This window comes from Chelonoidis abingdonii, chromosome 1, assembly GCF_003597395.2.
Source record: "Chelonoidis abingdonii isolate Lonesome George chromosome 1, CheloAbing_2.0, whole genome shotgun sequence".
NCBI lineage: Eukaryota > Metazoa > Chordata > Testudines > Testudinidae > Chelonoidis > Chelonoidis abingdonii.
In genome coordinates, this window is record NC_133769.1 from 252,552,001 (window position 1) to 252,561,433 (window position 9,433).

Below are 9,433 nucleotides of genomic sequence, written 5' to 3' on the forward strand. Positions count from 1 at the left end.
GCTTGGTAGACTGTAGAGAACACCTTCCTTATTCAGCTAAGAAGAAACCACAAGACACAAGCCATGTACTTACTTTAGATAGTATCAGAGGGGTAGCCATGTTAGTCTGGATCTGTAAAAAGCAACAAAGAGTCCTGTGGTACCTTATAGACTAACAGATGTATTGGAGCATAAGCTTTTGTAGGTGAATACTCACTTCGTCAGATGCATCAAAGGGAGTATTCACCCATGAAAGCTAATGCTCCAATACATCTGTTAATCTATAAGGTGCCACAGGACTCTTTGTTCCTTTTTACTTTAGATATTTATTGTAGTCCATCAGAGGGTACCGAAAGCCCTGTTTTCAACCCACCTTAATACATTTCCATCTTTTGACTATGTTGTGCAGGTTTCCTTTGAGGAAGAGGATTGCTAGGTTAGCTATAGCGTGATTGCTTTGTGGAAAGTGTTCACCCACAGGTGATAGGGTGTGTAGCGAGGCGGTGTGGCTCCATTCCTCCCCAGGGAGGGTCGAGGGACACAGAGCAGTGAGCCCATCCCTCAGAGGGTTAGGAGGCGACCCGGAAGTATAAAAGCCAGCCGTCAGCACTCAGTTGAAGCCCAGCCGCCGTTGGGAGCAGACCTGCCAGAGGGTGCTCGTGACTGGGAAGCTGCTGAGGCCCAGGACCCTTGCCCCGACTGGCCAGAGCTTCCCCACACCTGCTACGACGAGGAGCTGCCGGAGCTTCCCCGTGCCCGCTATGATGAGGAGCTGCCGGAGCCACCCTGTCCCTGCTGTTACCCCAAGGAACCCCCGGAGCAGGCCTGGCTGGTCTTCCCAGATGTACTGCCGGACCTACCGCCCAGCCCCGGCCAGGAGGGGCCCATGCTACTGGACTTCCCAGGGGCTGATGCCACAGATCAGGTAGACCCAGAGGGGGAGATTGGAAGTAGCCCGGGGGGCAGCCGACTCCAGTCAGGCTGCAAGTATGCTGGAACCCATGTCAGTGTGTTGCGGTCAGGAACCCCACTGACCGTTAGCGGTGCTAACCGCTACTAGGACCCCGGGCTGGAACGCAGTGGAGTGGGTGGGCCTGCGTTCCCCCTGCCACCCATACTTGGGTGGCAGAGTCCCCCTCTCCCCGGCCTGAGGAGGCCATTAAGCTGAGTGATTGTTTGCTCAGCCCTGAACCAAGAGGGTCTGAGCCTCTGTGATGTTGTGTTTGCTGCCCTGCCCGTGTCATAAATAGATAGCTAAGGGTTAATGTTTCTTTTACCTGTAAAGGGTTAACAAAGGGAACCAAACACCTGACCAGAGGACCAATCAGAAAACTGGATTTTTAAAGTCTCAGGGAGGGAATATTTGGTTCTGTGTCTTTTGTCTGTCTCTCGGCTATGAGAGGGATCTTTCTATCTTCAAGCTTCTAATCTTCAGTTTCCAAGTTTGAGTACAAAGGTAGAAAAACAACAGGCTGTTGTCGTTGGGTTTTTTTGTATTTACATGTGTAGTTGCTGGAATGTTTAAATTGTATTTCTTTTTGAATAAGGTTGTTTATTTATTCTCTCTTTTAAGCAATTGATCCTGTATTGTCAACTTGATACAGAGACTCTCTTTTTATATAAAGCTTTCTTTTTAAAACCTGCTTGAGGTTTTTCTCTAGTTAAGGCTAAGGGACGAAGGGAGGGGGAAAATCTCTTTGTGTTAGCTTGACTAGGTTTGAATGCATAGCCTCGGGGGAAGGTAAATTGCCCTCTCTGTCTTGCATTCAAGGAGTTAAGTACAGTATCGCCCAGGATACCCCAGGGAGGGGGAGCTGGGGATGAAATAAAGAGGAGACAAGGGCAGGGGGTTGGTTTCCCTTTGGTGTGAGACTCAGGGCTTCTGAGTCTTGGGGTCCCTCCAGGGAAAGTCTGGGGGACCGGAGCAAGGCAGGCGCTGTAATTCCTGTCTGGTGGCAGCAAGATAAGAGCCAAGCTGGTAATTAAGCTTGGAGGTTCATGCTAAGCACCCAGATTTTGGACGCTAAGGTCCAGATTTGGGAAAAAGAGGCATATTACAGCCCGAACCAAGGGCTGGGCCCCCTTTAACTGTGCCACTGCTCAGTCCTGTACCAAAGGACCTGAGCTGCCTGAACTATTGTTTGCTCAGCCCTGAACCAAGAGGGTCTGAGCCTCGATAACTTTGTGTTTGTTGCCCCGCCCTATAGCAGAAGGCCGGAGCCCCAAGCGACTGTGCAGCGTCGCTCAGCCCCGAAGAAAGGGGCTGACTTAGACAACGCGTATCGAGGCTGGTGTGGCTCCCCTCCTCCCCAGGGAGGGTCGAGCCCCGGCCGTACACCTTTACAGGGTGTTTTTGTCTTTTATCATTTTCCTGTGTGAGTTCATTCAAGAGGGTAGTGATTGTCTGGTTTCACCCACATAGTTGCTATTGGGACATTTCATGCACTGGATGAGGTACACCACAGGTTGTGATAGGAATGTTTAGGACCCTTGGATTTTGAAAGGTGTGTTGCGAGGGGTGTTGATCATTGTAGCAGTGGACATATGGCTCCAGGTTTTCTCATCTGTTCTGGCAGGGTCTGGTACCACTTTGAGTTGGTGTGTCTTGGTCTGTGGGGAGCTTCCTTCTGATGAAGAGGTTGGAGAAATTGGGGAGGGGGATGTAAAAGAAATCTAAGAAATCTTTCTCGAACCCCCTCTTCTGGCCTTCTGTAGCTGGCCTTCTGTAGCTCCTGCCCTGAAGGGCTTAAAACAGCCCTGGGGGAAGGTTGTGGCTGGGAGCGGCTAAGCTGGGCTGATTGAAGTGGCTGCAGCTGGGCCATGCCCCAATCAGGTCACAGCTGGCCTGTATAAAGAGGCTGGGAGCCAGGTGCTCAACACTCTCTCTCTCTGCCTTTAGAGGGAGAAGGGCCTGGCTGCAAGGGAGCATACCTGGGTACCTAAGGTGGAGCAGGGCTGGGGGAAGGCAAGAGGTGCTGGGGAGCTCCAGCCTGGAACCCCCCCCGATGCAGGCCTAGGGTAAGGCCAACTGGGTACTGGGGTTGCAAAGAGGCAGCCCACGAGTAGGCTGAGGCAGCTGGTCCAAACCCCTTTGCCTGTGATGAGTGGCTGATACACTGCAGTTGAATGGGCGCTAAGTGTCAGTAGCCAAGACTGAGGCAAGGTGGGGATAGTAGGTTGGGGGTTCCCCAAGGAGGGGAGAGCCAGATCGGTGGGGTACTGCCAGGGGGCAGCATCTCAGTTAAAGGGGCACCAGGGTCTAGGGAGGGACATGGGAGCCAGAGGACAGGTGGATCACTGGCCTGCAGAGGGCGCTCCAGAGCTGGAACGAGCTAATTCCTGGAAGTCACCAGCAGGAGGCGCCGCAGGGGATGAGTCCGCTCCTCTACACCTTCAAACAAGATCCCAACCACTCCAAGGATTTCATAATGTCTAAACACATTTTTATAATGTCAACATCTATTTTACCAATACTAATGCACAGGTGAGCCATGCTGGTTTCCCACTATGCATTTGCCAGTGTTCAGTGAGGCCTAGGGGTCTTGGCATGAACTGGCACTAGGTCTGCCAGCATCACACCCAGATTATCCCCAATCCAGCTGTTGGGTATGGACTGTTGTAGTATTCTCTGGTTCATTACACACAGTTTATTAAATTATGTGTGGGTATCAGACCCAATGATCCATGATTTTAATGACACTGTAGCAATCCAAGATGGAGTCTGAAAACTGTGATCTTGTGACTCCATCTTCTGTACACTGTCAGTGTGGTCTGAATAAAACTGGTCTGAACAGGTTTTTCCTGCCACTGGGCAATCCCCCAGGTTTCATCACCTCAGACTGTTTCCCGCCTTTCTATGGATTGTACCATGTTTTGCCACCATAGATTCTCTAGAAGAACTATGATCACAGGCTGATCGGGCAGACCATCATAGCGACTGTGTGCGCGGCTTTGGGTCTTCGTGGCACTCGTGCATCCGCAAAGAACACCCTTCATTCCCAGACTGAAAAGAAAAGAAGATGACACATTATCATCCTACCTGTCCTGCACCTGGAGAACGTCACTATCCAGAGGGTTCCTGGTTCGCTTCTTCTGTCCTGACATCCATCGAGGGACTCTCCAGTGTTCCTCCTCCAAGGATTTCAATTACCTACAGAGTAGAGGTCCTGGACTTCAGTGCCGCCACTGAAGTGCTGGGAATTGAGTGAGAAAGTAATTAGGGTTTCTAAGTTGGGGGTCATATTTCTTGAATGCCAGGGTGGGTTTAGTTTTGTTCTTGGGCCTGAGCATCACATTCACAGGGAAGAGCTGCTGCGTCACTGGGTTTGTTTGTTATATAGCTATGAGTCATTTACATTTACCCCTTCCCTATCTGTGTAATTCTATCCCCTAATACATTTACCTGTTTGTTTTGAATCTTATCTCTTGTCAGTTATATTTATTGTGCACCACATGAGGCGAGAGAGGAGGAGATCTGCACCAGTCCATCGGTGACAGATACAGCAGAGGGCGAATCTGCTTTTTTGAGGAAAAGAAGCTTGTTTCCATTCTGATACCTACACCACTTCACACATTGAGAGTCATCTTGGCTCCCTTTTGAGATAATACAAGCGGTGGTTGGAAAATGGTGTTAATATAATAAGGTGGCTACAGATTAAAACATTGATCTTTACTTAGCACTGTTAAATTACAGAACCACACTAATAAAACATGGTTTGTCACATACAGACATTTTGTTTAACAGAAAAGAGAACTAGAAGGCCTGTCATGAGAGAAGTTGAGGTCAGAGGAACTGGGGATTGACAGAAATATAAAAAGACAGATAAAGTGAAACAAAAAAAAGCAATATGATTTGGGGCCCTGGGAGCTGCCACCACTTCATGAATGTGACACAGTATGCATCTCTGGGTATGTCTACAGCAGACCTGGAGGTATAATTTCCAACTCTGATAGACATACCCTGCCCACTGTGATTGAGCTTACTAAAAATAGAGGTGTAGCTGTGGCAGCATGATGAGTGGGGGTGGGCTTTCTGCTCAAGTACATATCTAAGGTTTCAGAGGGAGCACAGGCAGGGCAGCTAGCTAGTTCCACTACTGCTATACTACTATTTTTAATGTGCTAGCTAGGTCAGAGCTACTGTGGGTATGTCTGCCCAAGGTGGAAATTACACCTCCTGCTCCAGTGTGGATATAAATCAATGGCTGCAAAGAGCACTGGTATCAGCTGAAGGGAGGAAAGGTCTAGTACAGGGGTAGGCAACCTATGGCATGGGTGCCGAAGGCGGCACGCGAGCTGATTTTCAGTGGCACTCACACTGCCCGGGTCCTGGCCACTGGTCCGGGGAGCTCTGCATTTTAATTTAGTTTTAAATGAAATTTCTTAAACATTTTAAAAACCTTATTTACTTTACATACAACAATAGTTTAGTTATATATTATAGACTTATAGAAAGAGACGGTCCAAAAATGTTAAAATGTATTTCTGGCATGTGAAAACTTAAATTAGAGTGAATAAATGAAGACGTGGCACACCACTTCCGAAAGGTTGCCAACACCTGGTCTAGTAGTTAAGGCACTTGCTGAGGAGGTGAAAGACCTAAGTTCAATTCCCTACTCCGCCATAAACTTCTTGTGTGATCTTGAGCAAGTCACAGAGCCTCTATGTGCTTTAATTTCCCATGTGTAAAATAGAGGAAACAATGCTTTCCTTCCTCACAGGGATATTGTGAGGATAAATATATTCAAAGATTGTGAAGCACTTAGAGATCTACTGATGAAAAATGCTATCGACATTGTTATTTATTTACTTCATTATTCTGACAATCTTGGTCAGCCTAGAAGGACGTGTAGTGAGGAAGAATAGGTGACAGAATCTCCAGCTTCCAGAAGTGAGGAAGATAAGGGGTGATGAGTTTGCCATTTTGCCTCAGAAGGTCTCAGTTAGGCAACAATCACAACCAGAGTGGTTCAAAGTTGATTATTTAAATAAATAAATCAATAAATCAGATTGTTTTCATATAAATTGCATTTTTTATTTAAATCATTGTTCTTAAATTTAAATACAAGTTTGTTTTTTGAAAATTCACCTATTTAAAACTAAATTTGAAATTCACAACCTCTGTCAAAGCCTAAACTTATCGTAATCTATTAAAACATTAAATTTAAAAAAATATTAAGCAGTACGTTTGCTGCCAAGTTTTGAAGAAGGTCAGACCACTGAACTTGGGGAAGTCACTGCTAAGCCCTTGGAAACCAGCCTTTGACAGCCATAGTCTCTTCTGCAGGTGCAGAAAGATTTTCTTCATTTCAGTTTATTGAACTGGATATGATAGAAAGTGTTACATGAGATCTTAACATCAGTGAGGAGCCCAAGACCACTTCTAAACTACACACTGAATTGACCAATAGTGGGAGGGTGTATCAACCAAAAGAGACTTCCTCATGGCTGCAAACTCTTCAAAGTACTTTTCTCTGCCCACCAGCATGACCTCTGTCTTGCTTGGTTCAGCTGTTCTACATTCATGAGTTGATCTCATCCAAGCATAAGGCCATCTTGGTGGTGGTGATGTGGTCGTATGTGGTGAAGGTTAAGTAGGTCTGTTTGTCAGCTGCATAGTGCTGTCACTTGAGTCTGTGTCTTCTGACCCATTCACCTAATGGCTGCACGGAAGTGTTGAACAGGACTGATGAGAGAATTTACTGCTGTGGGAATCCACAAAAGAGGGATCTAGTGGCAAAGGTATGGGTTTCCAATCACTACTTCTTTCTCCTGGGGGAATTCTGCACGACTGCACAATGCAGAATTTTGCAGGAATTAGCGCTTTTTGTGCAGAATTTCCTTTCCCCCACCGAGATGGGCTGCAGTGCTACTGGCCACCACTAGGGGCCGCTGGACATGGCAGAGCCCACCTCATACATAGAAGACCCTGCCAGAGGGATGGGGAGGGAGCTACAGGGATCCCGGAAACTGCAGTTCCCAGGATATTCTGAGGAAAGGAGGTGGCAACATGCAGGAAATTCCACACAAGTCTGGGACTGAGCATCCAGCTGTTTCTCCCTCTGGATTCTTGGGGTCTGAGCTGGGGGGTGCAGCTGGTCTATGGGAGGTAGGGATTCGGGTGTATTGGCTGGGGGGGGCAGATGGCTGGGATCTGGGAGGGAGAGGTTGTGAGTGTCTGGCCCCCCGGCTGGGCTGGGGGGAGGAGGGAGCAGAGAAACAGGAACTGCGTTGTCATACGGTGTTTTTTAACTCTCTACTCCTGGGAGAATTTTTGTGCCTGTATTGTTACAGACATTCTTCCTGATGGGTATTTTGAAATAAATTACAAAAATAACTAAAACTGGCATGATTCTGTAGTGTTATTTTTGACAAATAAAATTTGGAGAATTTTATAGAATTTTAAAATGTTGTGCACGGAACTTTTATTGTTTTGGTGCAGAATTCCCCCAGGAGTAACTTGTGCATGCTCCTGAACCCCTGCCACCTCTCAACAATACTGAATGCTCCACAGGGTTCCAGGAGGATGAGAATAGATCTTGTCCCTCTTTCCACTGACAGCAGGAGATTTTCCACCAGTGCCACTAAAGCTGTTTCTGTCCCATGTCCTGGCCTGAATCAGGATTGTGCTGGGTCAAGCAGCCATCTTGAATTAGATGAACTTGTAGTTGCATTTGGCTAGCTTTTCTATGAGTTTGCTCAGGAATGGAAGGTGTGATACTGGGTGGTAGCTAGAACGGATATATCCAGGGTGGTTTTCTTCAGTGTTGATTGGACTGTTGCATATTTGAAGGAGGGAAGGGAACATTCATTTCCCAAATAAGGATTTTGCTGTTTTGGTCACAAATAGCACCAGTATGACTAGAACTGAGTGAATAATTGATTTTTTGGTTCAGTGACTGCCATATTCTGGGGTGCAGTACAGACAAGCAAGGGGTTGTGTCATCACCTCCCTTGTAACTTTGGGTGCCTTAAATGCTCTGCTGCTTGGCTCACAGCCTGGATGCCAACAGCTTACAGACAAGCATGCACTGAATGTCTGTGTGTTAGACAGCTCTGGTTCAGCAACTCTGATTCCTGCAGCCTGCTTGTTACACCCCAACCACACTCTGATATCCACCAGTGCTGGTTACTATTAGCCAAGTGACCCCAACACACTCTCAGGCCTGAATTTTCCCAAAATCATGGACTCTGCAATGTCTGGTCCTTTCCTGGACCATTCAGAGGAATAATATGACTGGTTTGCTCCTTGAAAGGGTCAATACCCAAAAGCTTGCCCCATTAACTGGAGTTAACAATCACTTCAATTCAGACACAGCACTGGGTTGGTTTATATTAAAAGTAAAACAAGTTCATTAACAAAAGGAGATAGGATTTTAGGTGAGCTCAACTGTAAGGGATAAAGTTAGAAGTGGTTACGAGCAAATAAAAGTAAAAAATGCCTTCTAGGGGTTAAGATTTAATGAATATGCAGTCTTGGTTCAAGGTAAGAATCTGATCAAACTTTCTTCCAACAAGATGGCTGACCACCCGCTTGGTCTGGATCCCCCACAAAGTCCAAAGTGCTCAGTTCCTTTGTCATCTTAGGTGAAAGATAAGTTGAGGTTCTTTCTCCCTCTCTTTTGTAGTCCAGTGACCCTTTAAAATGGATTCTTCTGAAGATTATCCCCCGAAATAAAGTTCATTTAAGCTGTGAGGAAGGAGAGATGGAGTCTAGTGGGAAAAGAAGTCCTATGCTGGTTTCTTCCCCTGCTGCTGTTTGCTATAATGAAAATAGATTTTTTCCTGCCTCTTCTGATGTAAATGAATGGCCATTTGATATAAGATTGCCAGTCAACTCTGATGACACTTGGTTGGAAGCATCAGCTTGTCCTTTGCCTGGTAGAAACCTGTTTACCCATTCCCCAGACTTGTCTGAAAAACACATTTTTAGTTCCACATTTCCTTCATATTTGTATGGTCCCTAGGGCATTTACTGTACAGACACCAAGCAAGAATATTAGTGAGCAGTGGGTTTTTAGTTTTCCAGTGAAACTTTACATGACACATATCAGATACAATTTATAACTTTAAAAATTAGGGTACACCAGGGGTTCCCAAACTTGGTTCACAGCTTGTTTAGGGTAAACCCCGGCGAGCCATAAGATGCTTTGTTTAGCTGAGCATCTTCAGGTATGGCCGCTCACAGCTCCCAGTGGCTGCGGTTCACCGTTCCTGGCCTTGGGGTACACTGAACTGGTCAGGTCAGTTGAAATTCACTACCAGATACCAGTGAGCCCCTTGCCGTCTTGCACTGGGATGCTTTTATAGTCAAAGTGGCCAAAATGAAAAATTGTTTAATTTCAAACTGACTTTTCCGGTTTTGTCACCAAAACAAAAATCTGAAAAAATGTGTTCAGTCAAACAAAACATTTCAAATATGATCTTGAAATGACATTTCATTGTAATTTGAAAT